At 39.8% G+C, this 15,598-nt stretch overlaps 1 pseudogene; it reads left to right on the forward strand.

The window, feature by feature from the left end:
• The first annotated feature begins 2,422 nt into the window (after positions 1-2,422).
• Positions 2,423-15,598, forward strand: part of LOC150042543 (vomeronasal type-2 receptor 116-like) — a 72,375-nt pseudogene continuing 59,199 nt past the window's right edge.

Consider the following 15,598-nt stretch of genomic DNA (forward strand, 5'->3'; position numbering starts at 1 on the left):
CCTCTGTGCCCGTAAATGATTTGACAGAAGTTACTTGACAAGCCGTTGTAAGAGTTGCTAGAGAAACCCAGATCTTAAAACCTCATATTCAAATTAAAAAGGAAAAGTCTGCCTTGCTTAAACAGCCTTGAGAACTAGATACAGAAATAAGTTCCTCATCCAACACCTAAGTGAAAACTAAGACAAAGGATAGACAAACTCTTCATGCCTTTCCTGTAACTAGATCTCAGGAAAAGTCAGCCAAGAGCCCCCCCTAATAAAACAGAAAACCAAAGAGACAGCGAAGGGAAAGAAAAGGAGGAAAAGAATGAGGAGGAAAGGGAGCCAGGTAGTATAAAATCTGAAACATCCGGAGAAGAGGAAGAAAATACCCCCAAATTATTAAAGCCCAAAAATATCGTCCCTTAAAATTCAAATATATTAAGGAACTTAAAAGCACTGTCTCCATGTATGGCCCAGTTTCCCCCTTTATTCTCTCTATTTTAGAATCCATGAGTGAAGACTGGCTTACAGGAAATGACTGGGGAACGCTAGCTAAAGCTGCACTTAGCAGAGGCCAATATCTTTCTTGGTAGGCTGATTATGCTGAAAGATATCAGGACATTGCACATTGCAATATAACTGCTACAGGTCCGTCTAAGACAGGGACCCTAACTAAATTATTAGGACAAAGCCGCTATGATAACAATCAAAAACAACTCAAATTTCACCCAGATCCACTTGTTCAAATTCAGCATGTACCCCTTCAGGCTCGGAAGAGCCTCCCTCCTCAAGGGTCGACTGTTTCTTCTATAGCAAAAATTCGTCAGGGATTCCAGGAGCCATTCAGTGAGTTTGTGGGGTGCCTTACTGAGGCTGTGGAGGGATTTATAGGGAGCAAAGAGACAGATAATGAACTCATTAGACATCTTGCCTTTGAAAATTGAAATTCTGCCTGTTACTCTGCAATACAGCCTCATCGCGTGGCAAAACTCTTTCTGATTATGTCAGACTTTGTGCTGATGTTGACCCAGCCTCACGTATTATTGGATTGGCTATTGGAGCCGCCTTCAAAGATATTACCCAGGGACCCAAGGCTAAGACATGATTTAATTGCAAATAGCCTTGTCATTTTTTGAAAGAGTGCCCGGCCCCTAAGGCAGAGCAGCCTTCCCTTTCATCAATTTGTCCCCCAGGAAAACATTGGGCCTTGGAGTGTAAGTCCAAAACTGATAACCAGGGAAAACCATTGCCCCCAAAGCAGGGAAACTTGATGAGGGGCCTACCCCAGGGCCCCAAGCCAACACTGGGATTGAAGCCTGGGGCTGTCAGGTTCGTCCCCCAACCCACAGCTCATCTAATGTCATCTCCCTCATGCGAGCAACACCAGGTAGTGCAAGACTGGACCTCTGTGCCACCTCCCACTCAATATTGACTCCTGATTCTGGGACTCAGATCCTTTCCACTGGAATTTTTGGCCCTTTGCCCCCAAATACATTTGGCTTAATTTTGGACACCGAAGCTCCACCATCTAGGGTCTTAATATTTCATCAAGCATTATTGATAATGATTATACTGGGGAAATCAAAATAGTGGCAACTGCTTCTCAAGGACCTATAACTATTTTCCTTGGCGAAAGGATTGCTCTATTGCTATTGCTTCCTCTCATTACTAATATCCCCAGTCATGAATGCTGGGGAGGCACTCATAATTTTGGTTCTTCAGATACCTATTGGGTACAGGAAATTACACATAAGAAACTTTTATTAAAGGTAAAATTAGATGGAAGGATTTTTGAGGGCATAGTTGATACAGGAGCAAATGCTACTATCATCTCCAATAGGGATTGGCCTTCAGCCTGGCCCCTTAACCCTGCTATGACTCACCTAAAAGGAATAGGAAAGACTTCTAACCCTCTTCAAAGTTCTAAAATTATTTTGTGGGAAGACGAGGAATGAAACAAAAGCACGGTGCAGCTTATGTGGTCCTCAGCCTCCCAGTTAACTTATGGGGCAGAGACATTCTTTCTCAGATGGGACTCATTATGTGCAGCCCAATGAATTATTTACTCAACAGATACTTAATGAAGGATATCGATCAGGTCAAGGGCTGGGAAAGAATTCTCAGGGTCTTACAGCGCCCATCCAGATGGATGCTAAGGCTGATCACGCTGGCATAGGCTATAAAAATTTTCCTTAGTGGTCATTGATATGCCTGTACTGCATGCAAAAATATTTCTTGGAAAAGGACAGAGCCAGTGTGGGTTGATCAGTGGCCTCTAACAATTGAAAAGTTGGCTGCAGCCACAGCGTTAGTATAGGAACAGCTTGCTGCAGGCCACATTGAATCTACTACTTTCCCTTGGAACACACCCATCTTTGTAATAAAAAAGAAATCACGAAAGTGGAGACTTCTTCAAGATCTTAGGGAAATTAATAAGGCCATGATTCCCATGGGTGCCCTTCAACCTGGCCTTCCTACTCTGGTTGCCATTCCCAAGGGATATTATACAATTGTTACTGATTTAAAGATGGCTTTTTCACCATCCCTCTCCATCCGGAGGATGGTCAATACTTTGCATTCAGTCTACGAGTGGTGAATTTTAAAGGCCCTATGGCTAAGTTTCAGTGGAAAGTTTTGCCCCAGGGGATGGCCAATAGCTCTACATTATGTCAAAAATTTGTTGCTCAGATTATAGATCCATTCAGATTAAAGGATCCCTCTCTCTATGTAATTCATTATATGTATGATATTCTTCTTGCTGGACCAGGTGCTGATTGCCTTCTCCATTTTTCTCAGCAACTATCAAATTCTCTTACCAGTGCAGGTCTTCAATTTGCACCAGATAAGATTCAGTTAAAACCTCATATCTATTTTTAGGCTTTGAGCTTTTTTTCCAATAAAATATTATCCCAAAAATTCAATTTAGGATTAAAAACCTTAAATGATTTCCAAAAACTCTTAGGTGACATCAACTGGCTCCGCCCCTCTTAAACTGACTACGGTGAGCTTAAACCCTTGTTTGATAGACTTAGAGGAGATTCTGACCCCCTTTCTAAATGCTCTTTGCATGCTCCTGCTCGAGAAGCTCTCTCCAGAGTAGGGGAAGCCATTTCCAACCAGCAAATTACTTTTGTTAATTATGACCTACCCTTACAGTGTGTCATTTGTGCATCTAGTTTCACACCCACTGGAGTCTTTTGACAGAAAGAACCCCTTTCTTGGGTACACCTGCCTGTCGCACCAGCTAAGGTCCTTACACCCTACACTACGTGGGTGATGGAGCTAATTAAAATAGGAAGGGAACAAAGCATAAAAAATTTTTGGCAAAGACCCAGATAAAATAATTTTACCATATACTCCCTTCCAGATTCAATGGTTAATTCAAAATCATGATGATTGGCTGTTTCATGCATTTCCTTTTTAGGCACTTTTGATAATCATTACCTGTTGATAAACTTCTTCAGTTTTTGCGATATCAACACATTACCTTCCCTGTACAGACCTTGCAAAAGCCTCTTCCTAATGCCTCCCTTGTGTTCACAGATGGCTCCTCCAATGGGCAAGCTGCCTTTTCAATTAATGGCAAAATTACTTCCTTAAAGTCCCCCTATTGTTCTGCCCAGTTGGCTGAGTTGTTTGCAGTCTTACAAGTTTTTGATCAGTTACATACTTCTTTTAATCTGTACACTGATAGTGCCTATATTGATCATTCTATAGCATTGCTTGAAACAGTGCCTTTTATTAGCCAACTACAAATGCTGCTCCCCTATTTTTCTTAATTCAACGATATATTTGAACTAGAAGTTGCCCCTTCTTTAGAGGCGACATCTGTACCCACTCTGGCCTCCATGGACCTTTGACAAAGGGCAATGAAACAATAGACCAAGGTACCCAATTGGTACGTTTAGCTAAAAATGACCTGATAGCCCAGGACAGAGAAGCTCATTCGCTACATCAATTTAATGCCCAGATCCTTCGTGTTCTTTTTAAAATCATCAGAGAGCAGGCACGGAAAATTAATAAACAGTGTCAAAATTGTATTACCCTGTTGCCAATACCCCATTTGGATGTTAATCCCTGAGGATTGGTTCCTAATGAATTGTGGCAAATGGATGTTACTCAGGTTCCCTTTTTTTGGTACTCTTAAATATCTTCATGTTACTGTAGATACCTTTAGTGGATTTATTTTTGCCACACCACATTCTGGTGAGTCCTCCAAAAATGTTATCCCCCATGTATTTAATTGCATGGCAGTTATGGCAAAGCCTAAGATTATTAAGACTGATAATGTCCCCAGATATACTGGTATAAATTTTCAACATTTCTGCTGCCAGATACAAATAAAACACATCACTGGTATTCCCTATAATCGTCAAGGTCAAGGAATTGTTGAATGAGCTCATCAAACCCTTAAAACTACTTTTCAAAAGTTAAGAGCACAACCCTTTTCTCCCACAAAAGGAACTCCAAAAATATTCTTCAGTATGCTCTCTTTGTTATTAATTTTTTAACACTGGATATTAATGAAAAATCTGCAGCTGATCTCCTTTGGCCCCCCAAACTATTAATAATTATGCAACTGTTATTCGGAAGGATCCTCTGACTATCCAATGGAAGGGCCCTGATCCAGTGCTGATCGGGGGAAGATGATCAGCCTGTATATTTGATAATAAAGAAGGTGCCGCTCGTTGGCTCACAGAACGACTCGTAAAGCCTATTGATAACCCACCTTCCAGGGAAGGCTAGCTCCCTGAGAACAAAAACCCTGTCTTCTATTATAGAAAATCGTCAAAACTGCTGTGGATCCTACAATTGTTTCTACTACCCATTCCATGACAACCCAACTGCAATATTCTGTAAGCAAAAAGAACTTGATTTATGTATCCTGCTTGGCAAACAGGAAGATCACAGTCCAGAAGAGACCATGCCAAAACACAAGAGCCTCTTCCAAAAACAAAAGCCAAAACAAAGCAACAACAAAGCAACAACACACCACACCCCAAATGAAACCAAAAACCAACAAGTGAACAACACCTCCCCCCAAAACCATAAAAAGAAAAACAGGAACACCAAAGCAAAAACAAAGAAAACCGTAATCACAACCAAAAGAAACCAGCAAGTATACAAGTAAAGACAGGCTCCGGACATTTGGCCCAGTACAACGGAGTTCTTGCCAGCTGGATCCCATTCCTTGGGACCACATTCCTAGACAACACTGACTGACATCCTCCTGTTCCCGCTTTCCCCATAGCTGAGAGGACCCTAGTGCCCTGAGAGCCCTAGTGCTCCTGGCTTCCCTGTCTGTTGAGTTGGGATGGTGATAACTTGTGAGAGGAGGGCAGGCTTAAGGTGTGAAGACCCTGCCCAACAGAGGTTCCTAAGGAGTTCCAAAAATAAACTGTAGGAGGATGCCCCAATACCATGAAAAACACTCCCTCAGCTATATTTAGGAAAGACAAGATAGGATAGATATTTTCAGCGAGCTTGCCCAACTTGTGTGGTTAAGTCATAAAGTACGAGATGAAGAGAAATGAGTTGGGGGAGGAGGGAGGAAAAAAGTCAGTTTGGCGAGAGGTGTCTCAAGTCTGAACATCCTAGCTACTCAGGAGGCTGAGATCTGAGGACTGCAGTTCAAAGCCAGCCAGGCAACAACAGGACCTGAGACTCTCACCACCAAGGAATCATTAGAAAACTGGGAAGTTGGGCTGTGGCTCCAGGGGTAGGGCAGTAGCCATGAGCTTAAGAGTTCAGGGATGGGGCCCAGCGTTCAAGCCCCAGAACCCACAAAGCAAGCAAGGAAGCCAAGAAACCAGACAAGAAAAAGGCCAAAAAAGGGAAGAAAAGAAACAGCCTTTTGGCCACGGGGTCAAACCTCACTTTCAGTAAAAATTCCCCTAGAATGGCCAGTGTACAAAGAAGTGGTCAATAACATTTGCCTGAAAAAGGAATTGAAAGTTGTTGCTGCTGCTGCTGCAATGTAAATTCCAGAACCTATTGATATGTAAATCAAGTGGCCTGCACAGGTGCATCATTGCAAGCCCTTCCAGGGGCTCCACCCCTCTCAGCATAAATAAGAGGGTTGGTCGACCTCTCAGGCCTCTTGGAGGAAGGGCCACCGCAGCAAGACCATCTGCATTGGGAGCCTGGATAGCGCCTCTGAGTGTGAGAGTGGTAGGATCTGCTCACAAGTTGTCATCATCACAACTCAACCAACCGGTAAGCCAGGGACTCTCTTGCCTGTCGTCTCATTATGGGAAAGGGTGATGACTGTTCTAGACAAACCTGAGGTCAAGCTGCCTGGGGCAAGTTGCATTAGGGATTAAGGATTTTAGGAGTTTCATTAAAAGTAACTGGGCAAAGAAAATATTAGTGTCAATGATTGGCATAATGAAAGTGCTGACAAAAACTTAGCTATTGTCATATTTTAAAAGAATTTCCTTCACATACAATGAGGCTTATTATTGCCCAAATTTCTATGTGTCATTTCATTGGATAGTTTCAAAAATACAAAGAAGACTTCATTTTTACTAGGATTTCATGATCTGATCTAAGTGTATATAGATAGGAATTATTTTCTCTAAAGGCAAGACAAAAGAATGCAAATAATGCATGTCTTTTCTACCTGTTGCCACCTAACCTCATCTGTTAGTCCTGGGACTTGAACTCAGGACCTGGGAATTGTCCGAGAGCATTTTGTCCCTCAAGACTTGCACTCTATACATCACTTAAGCCACAGTTCCACTTCCAGATTTTTCATATATTTTTATTGTAATTAATAGAAGGGTTACATGATACTTGCCAGACATCAGGTGCATTAATTCACATACATTGATACCCTTTCTCATGTCTTGGTCCCCATGTTGTTTTGATTTGCTTTTCTTTTATGACTAGAGATGTTGAACTTTTTTCCATGTGTCTAGAGGACATTTTTATTTCTTCTTCAGATTAGACTCTTTTTATGATTTGGCCCATCTTTTAATGGCATGGTTGTTACTTTGGAGATTAGTTTTGGAGTGATTCAATTTTTTGAGCTGTTGATATAGTTTAGATATGAGGCCTTCGTCGGTTGTATGGTTCTTCTCCCATTCTGTAAGATTCCTAATTAATTTACTAGCTATGTCCTTGGCAATACCAAACCTCTGCAACTTAATGCAGTCCCACTTATCCTGCCTTTCTCTGATTTGTTGTGATTCTTGGTCCTTATTAAGGAAGTTTCGACCTATGCCAAAGAGGCCTAGTATATCTCCTATTTCTTCTTGGAAAGTTTTCAGTGTGTCGGCTTTCAATTTGAGGTCTTTCTTCCATTTAGAAATAACTCTAGTGAAGGGTGACAAAGAAGGACCCAACTTTAATTTACTGCAGGGATTTAACCTGTTCTACCAGCACCAGTTTTTGAAGAGGCTGTCTTTATATCATTCTATTTTTTTGGCTTCCTTGTCAAAGATAATGTAGCCATAGGTCTGTGGCTTAATACCTGGGTCCTCAGTTCTATTCCATTGGTCTTCAGGCCTGTTCTTGTGCCAGTACCAAGCTCTTTTGATAATTATAGCTCTGTAATAGATTGTAAACTTTGGTATTGAAATTCCTCCTGCACTGTTCATTCTGCTATGAAGTGTCTTTGGTATACTGGTTCTTTTATTATTCCATATGAAATTTTGGATCACCTCTTCTATTTCTTTAAAGAATGACATTGGGATATTGATGGGAATTATGTTGAATTTGTAGATAGTCCTTGGCAAACTGCCATTTCCCAATTCTTCCAATCCAGGAGCAAGGGAGTTTTTTCTGTTTCCTCAGTTCTCTTTAATTTCCTTTTTCAGGATTTTAAAGTTTTCATCAAAAATGTCCTTTACATTCTTAGTTAAGATAATTCATAGGTACTTTATTTTTTTTGAGGCTATTGCAAAAGTAGTTGCTTTCCTGATTGTTGCCTCATTCCTCTCACTGTTGGTGTAGAGGAAGGCAGTTGATTTTTGAGGATTAATTTTATATCCTGCTATCCTTCCAAAGTTTTGAATCAGCTCAAGTATCTTGGGAGTGGAGTCTATAGGATTCTTTAAATACAGAATCATGGCATCTGCAAAGAGGGAAACTTTTACTTCCTCTTTCCGTATTCGGATCCCCTTTGGATCCCTTGCTTCTTGCCTTAATGCACTGGCTAGGAATTCTAATACTTTGTTAAAGAGGCGTGGAGAGAGTGGGCATCTTTGTCTCATTCCTTATTTTAATGGGAATGGCTTTATTTTTCTGCCATTAAGTATAATACCAGCTGTGGGTTTGCCATACACAGCCTTTATTATACTGATGAATGTTCAATGGATTTCTAATTTCTCCAGAGGTTTTAACATAAATGACTGTTAGACCTTTTCAAATGCCTTTTCTGCATCTGTTGAGACAATCATGTGATTTTTGTCCTTTCTCCTGTTGATGTGTTGAATCATATTAATTTATTTTTGTACGTTGAACAACCTTTGCTTCCCTGTGATGAATCCTGTTTGAGCATAATGTTTAAGTTTTTTGATGAGTTGTTGTAGACGGTTGGCCAGTATTTTGGTAAGAAGTTTTGCATTGATGTTCACCAAGGAAATAAGTCTATAGTTCTCTTTCTTTGATGAATCTCTGTCTGGTTTGGGGATGAGGGTTATACTGGCTTCATAGAATGCGTTTGGTAAAGAGCTTTCATTTTTACTATCCTTGAAGAGCTTGAGTAGTACTGGTGAGCTTTGCTTTGAAGATCTTATAGAATTCAGCTGTGACTCCATCTGGCCCTGGGCTTTTCTTCAGTGGAAGGTCTCTTATTGCCATTTCTATTTCAGTGCTTAAAATAGGCCTGTTAATTGGGTTAATTCTTCTTGGTTCCTTGTGGGTATGTTAATATTGGCTAGAAATTCATCCATTTCTTCTAGATTTTCAAATTTGTTGGCGTAAATGTTTGAGAAGCATTCCCTCATGATGCTCTGGATCTTGGTAATTTCTTCGTAATATTGCCATTTTCACTTGTGATTTTGTTTATTTCGGTATGCTCCCTTCTTTTTATGATAAATTTGCAAAGGTTTTGTCAATTTTGGTAATTTTTTCAAAAAACCTTGTTTTGTTGATTCTTCCTATAGTTTTTTTTGGACTCCAATTCATTTAATTCTGCTTTGATTTTAATAATTTGCTTCATTCTACTGGAATTAGGATTGGTTTGTTGCTCTTTTTCCAGGAGCTTAAGGAGACAAATTAAAAAGTCGGTTTGCGATATTTCCAATTTGTTATTTTAGGCACACAGATTTATAAATATTCCTCTGAGTAATGCTTTTGCCGACTCCCAAAGAGCTGATATTTTGTGTGCTCCTTTTTGTTAAATTTCATAAACTGTTGGATTTCTGTTCTGATCTCTTCGATGACCCACCCATTGGTGATTCAACAGTGTGTTGTTCAGTCTCCATGAGTTACAGGGTTTTGGTTGGTGGATATGGGTGTTCAATTCTAATTTAATGCCCCTGTGGTCTGAGAGAGTGCAGAGAATGATTTCAGCACTTCTGAATCTTTCCATTTTTGTTTTATGGCCTAAAATGTGGTCTATTTTGGAAAATGTCCCATGTGTTGCTGAAAAAAAACCTGTACTGTGTTGTTGCTGGGTGGAATAATCTGCAGATGTCTGTTAGATCTAGTTGGTCTATACATTTGTTCAATTCTAAGGTTTCTCTGTTGAGTCTATGCCTGGTTGATCTGTCCATAGGTGAGAGTGGTGTGTTGAAGTCACCAACAATCACTGTGTTTCGATCTATGTATGCTTTCAGTGAAAGTAAAGTTTGATTGATGAAGTTCGGAGCTCTGGGATTAGGTTTGTACATATTTAGGGTGATTATTTCCTCCTGGAGGAAAGATCCCTTTAGTAGTATGTAGTAACCTTTTTGTCTTTTGTCACTAATTTTGGTTTGAAGTCTATTTATCTGATATGAGGATGGCAACTCCAGCCTGTTTATGGGGGCCATTAGCTTGATAGAGTTTATTCCATCCTCTCACTTTCAAAAATGTTTGTTTTTTGGGGGGTAAGATGTGTCTCTTGAAGACAGCAGAACGATGGATTTTGCTTTTTATCCGACTAAATAGTCTGTCCTTATTTGGAGAGTTAAGTTTACTGATATTGAGAGTCAGGATTGAGAAATATTTATTAGTTCCTGCCATTTTTACAAGCATTCATTAGGGCCTGTGTCTTGATAGTTCTTGAGGTACTTAGATGTTAGGAGTTTTAGGTGCCATTTCTTTCTCTGTATTATGTTTGTGTTGGTTTTCTATGTGTAGAACATCTTTGAGAATTTTCTGTAATATTGGTTTGGTTGCTACATAATGTTGCAGCTTTTCCCTGGAATGGAATGTTATTGTTGCCTCAGTTATGAATGAGAACTTAGCTGGGTACCGTATTCTTGTTTGGTAGTTATTTGCCTTCAGGGCATGACATATATCCTTCCAATCTCTTCTTGCTTGCATGGTCTCTGCTGAGAAATCTGGGGTTATTGTGATTGGTTTGCCTTTATAGGTGATTGTTCTCTTAGGATCCTGTCTTTGGTTTCTATTGATCCTGTACAGATTACAATATGGCGATTGGATGTCCTTTTCTGATCTCGTCTATTTGGGCTTCTAAAATCTTATTTTATCTGGATAGGCCTGCCCTTCTTGATATTTGGGAAGTTTGCCTAGATAATTCCCTGACATATATTTCCAATACCATTGACCTCTTTCTCCAGACCCTCCTCAATATCAATTAGCCTTAAATTAGTCTTCCTAATTGTATCTTGGACCTCTGTACTGTTTTCTCATATTTCCTCTATTTGAATTAACTCATTTTCTGTTCTTTCTCTATAACAACTAATTTTATCTTCAAACCCAGAAATTCTCTCTTCTGCATTGTCTAACCTGCTATCAAAGCTTTCTACTTTATTCTTCATCTCCCTTGCTTCTAATTGCTCATTTTTGATGCCTATCACGCCTTGTGTTAGATTATGTAGTAGCTCCTTGATTTCCATTAGAGTGGTTAGCTCAGCAGCTTTATACTCTTTGGACATTTGTTGGAGTTCAGTCACAATTTTGTTTGTGGATTCTATGAATTCATCCATTTTTTTGCAAAACCTTAATTATGACCTCCTTTATGGCTTCCCCTTCTTCACATATCAACTTGTTCATGGTTTCCTCTTGTTTAGCTATGGCTTCCTCCCTTATCTCTTTCTTTCATTTTTCACACATTTCATTAATGATGTATATCAATTGCATTTGTATAGCACTTGGAAGACTGTTCTAGATTTGCCACTGACTGCTCCATTGCTTGTTTTTGTTGAGTGGGAGATGCTATTCCTTAATTTGAGAATTTTCTTGAGTTTCTTGTTCTACCCATTTGAAAATGGGAGCAAGATAAATACTAAACAAGATTATAATTTTCAGATATAACTAACCTAGACCTTTTTAGTTGGCTGAGAATATATGTTCGCTCTTTTAGATTGGTAATATCACTCTCTCTTTCTTTTTGTGCACTTACATACAAATCCAATACAAGCACAGATTACCAATTTATCACCAAAACAATAAGCCCCTCAATCCAAATTCTATTGTATTTAAGTCCCTCTGGACCTAGAGTATAATTGAACACCTAGGGACACAGCAATGCTCAACAACCATCAAATGTACATCCATGCATTATAAGAGTTGAAGTATGAACGGAGGATCAGAGAGAGAAAAATAAAATGAAAGTCGACAATGGAGGTAGGAAAAGAATCCTGCAGGAGTGTAAGGTTATTATAGTAATGAAGAAAAATACTGTGTAAGGATAACTGATCTAAGGTGATAGACAGGTAGAATATTTTAGTAGAAATTTAGATGAACTTAAATAGAACTTATAAAAATAAGAAGAGTAAAATAAGAATATATAAAGAAAAGAGGGAGGTAGGTATAGGAGATTTCTATGGTACAAATTTCAAAAAGAAAAAAGAAAAAAAAACAACAATAAAATAAAAGCAATCAGAACATACAGAGACAAAAAAACCAAAAAAAACAAAAACCAAGAAAACAAACCAAAAAAAATGTGGAGGGAGATCTCTCACTATTGTGAATTGTTACCCACGGGATACCAAGATTGAGAACCAGGAGTTTAAAAAGCAGGTGAGTGTACTATTATGGATATCATTTTAATTCAGACTGTACCCAGAGCTGTTACTGTGTTTCTAGGAACTACCACAGTGATAGAAAGGATGCAGGAAAAGAGAGGAGAAAAAAAAAGGAATGAATGATAACATTAGACAAAAAGGTGTAGGTAAAAGGGCAAAGAGAAAAATAAGGACACCTAAAAATGCAAATTAAAAGGTGTAGAATAAAAAACAAAAGAAAAAAAGAAAAAGGGTATTCATCAGTTTTTTTGGGTGGGGGCAGGATAGGAAACTTGTGTCTCCACTCAATTTGGGATACAAAACTTCACAAAGTCTTTTTCTCTTGTGATTTGGCTTTGCAGTTTTTCAGATGAGATTGCTTGATTGGTAAAACAAAGCTGAAAGATCCGAGGGGTCTTTATTTACCAGGTCTGTGGCTGGCACTGGCGATGGACTTCAGCAGCGCTGGGGCCAGATTTTTGGCTAAAGGATTTCTGGGAAATCCTTTGCCAATAAGAATAATGGTGCTGTCAGAAACACCCCTCAGGCTCCAAGTGCTTAGGCCTGGTCTTTGCCAGCAGTCAATATGGCGCTGCTCTCGCCGGAGGGTGAGGGACTCCCTCCCAATGCCATTCCCTGAGCAGAAGTGGAAACTTCTCCTTGGAGGTACTCACAAACTCCTGGATTCTCTGGTTCTGTGAAGCTGGCAGGGTTGTGCACGGCCAGGTGTCAGCTCTGGCTCCTGCAGGCTATGTGTGGCTTTGTCTGCAGCCTGTAGGTCTATGCTACCGTGAAGCAGTCTCTGCCCCGCTACTGGCGGGGCTCCACGCTGTCTTCTCACACCAGTATTCTGCCTTTTTCCTCCCCGACTGAGATCTCTGTGGTGCTATAGCTTACTTAAGATCAATTTCTGGTAAAGAACTGTCCCCTACATTTCCAGATCTTGAATCTTCGCTGGAGCTCAGTATGTCTCACACTGAACCACTGCCACCTTCTGCCCCGCACACACTTCCAGATTTTTACCGGTTAACTAGACATAGTGATTCTCTGATTTGTCTGCCTAGGTTAAAAGTGTGAGCCTCACATCTCAGCCTTCTGAGTATCTAGGATCACAAGCAAGACCCAGCAGTACTCAACAAATATAGTCTTTAAACCACGAATTAATTATAAAGAACAAATCATAAGATTATCTCTAGTGTGGCTGTGATGGTTCCCTTCTTTTTCCCTTACCCTCCCCTCCCCTCCCTTCTCTTCCTCTTCCCTTCCATTTTCTCCATCTCCTTCTTCACATTCTTTTCCTTTTCCTGCCTTTCTATCCCCCTCATCCTCCCTTCATCCCTCCCTCCTTTCTCCTCCGATCATCACAGTAAAACTACAGTGAAACAACATCGCCACCCAGTGTCTATTCATATAAATATAATAAAAAAAATACAAACGTATTTTCCTTTTGTGCCAGTCCTGGGTTTGAAATTAGGATGTCAGCACTGTCCTCAGGCTTTCTCAAGGCTAGTGCTCTGCCACTTGAGCAACATCACCACTTCTGGCTTTCTCTGTGCATGTGGTACTGAGGAACCAAACCTGGATCTTCTTGTATGCTGGGAAGGAATCTACCTCTAGGCCCCACTCCGGCCCCTAAACAACATATTTACAGTGAATCAATAAACTTCATCTCTTTAAAGATTTCTTTTAGCCAAGCACCAATGGCTTAAGCCTGCAATATTAGCTACTCAACAGGATGCAATATGGGGAATATACATCAAAGCCAGTCTTAGTGAGAAAGTCCAGGAGATTCTATCTCCAATGAAACACCAAAATGGTGAATGTAGAAGCATAGCTCAAATGATAGAGTGCATGCCTGGAGTATAAATCTAAAAACATGAGGCCCTGAGGTCAAACTGCAGGATTGGGACAAAAGTATCTTTAGAAGATCTCTCCCACTCTGTAGGCTTCCTAATTAATTTACTAGCTATGACCTTTGCAGTACAAAAGCTCTGAAGTTTAATGCAGTCCCACTTATCCAGCCTTTCTTTGATTTGTTGTGATTCTTGGTCCTTATTAGAAAAATTTCGACCTGTGCCAAGTAGGCCTAGTGTATCTCCTATTCCTTCTTGTAAAGTTTTCAGTGTATCCTCTTTTACCTCCAGGTCTTTGATCCATTTGCAGTTAATTCTAGTGCAGAGTGACAAAGAAGGATCCAACTTTAGCTTTCTGCAGGTGCTTAATCAGTTCTGCCAGCACCAGTTGTTGAAGAGGGTATCTTTCTTCTATTCTATATTATTGGCTCCCTTGTCAAAGGTTAGGTGACCATAGGTCTGTGGTTTAATATCTGGGTCTTAATGTTCTTTTCCATTGGTATTCAGGCCTGTTCTTGTGCCAGTAATTATAGCTCTATAATAGATTCTAAAGTTTCGTATTAAAATTTCTCCTGAACTTTTCTTTCTGCTAGGAATTGTTTTTGGTATATTGGGTCTTTTATTATTCCATGTGAAATTTTGGATTGCCTCTTCTATTTTTTAAAGAATGGCATTGGGATATTGATGGGTATTGTGTTGAATTTGTAGATATCCATTAGGGAGATTGTCATTTTCACGATATTGATTCTTCCAATCCAGGAGCATGGGAGGTTTTTCCATTTCCTCAGTTCTGCTTTAATTACCTTTTTCAGGATTTTAAATTTTTCATCAAAAATGTCCTTTACATTCTTAGTTAAGATAATTCCTAGGTATTTTATTTTCTTTGAGGCTATTGCAAAGTAGTTGCTGTCCTGATTGTTGGCTCATTCCTCTCTCTGTTGGCGAAGAGGAAGGCATTGATATTTGAGGGTGAATTTGATAGCCTGCTACCCTTCTGAAGTTTTGAATCAGCTCAAGGAGTTTGGGAGGTGAGTCTATAGGATTCTTTAAATACAAGATCATGTCATCTGCAAAGAGGGATAGTTTTACTTCTTCATTCCCTATTTGGATTCCTTTATGCTTGCTTCCTGCCTTATTGCACTGACTAGGAATTCTAATACTATATTAAAGAGGAGTGGAGAGAGTGGGCATCCTTGTCTCATTCCTTATTTTAATGGGAATCGCTTTAGCTTTCCAACATTAAGTATAATACTAGCTGTGGTTGGTTACACACAGCCTTCATTTTACTGATGAATGTTCACCAACCATACAATTGACAAAGGCCTTCTGCTCTGAAGAAGAAACAAAAATGGCCTATAGATACATGAAGAAATGCTCAACATGTCTGGTCATAAAAGAAATGCAAATCAAAACAACTCTAAAATCCCACTTCATTCCAGTTGGGATGGCCAGGATCAAGAAAACTAATAATAACAGATGCTGGAGGGGATGTGGCCAGAAGGCATCACTACTACACTGCTGGTGGGAGTGCAAACTCATTCAACCACGTTGGAAAGCAGTATGACATTTCCTCAAAAGACCAAACAGAGAGATCCCCTATGACCTAGCATTTCCACCACTTGGCATTTACCCAGTCATCCA

The sequence above is a fragment of the Megascapheus bottae genome, chromosome 35 (genome assembly GCF_031878675.1).
Source record: "Megascapheus bottae isolate mThoBot1 chromosome 35, mThoBot2.hap1, whole genome shotgun sequence".
In the NCBI taxonomy this organism is placed as follows: domain Eukaryota; kingdom Metazoa; phylum Chordata; class Mammalia; order Rodentia; family Geomyidae; genus Megascapheus; species Megascapheus bottae.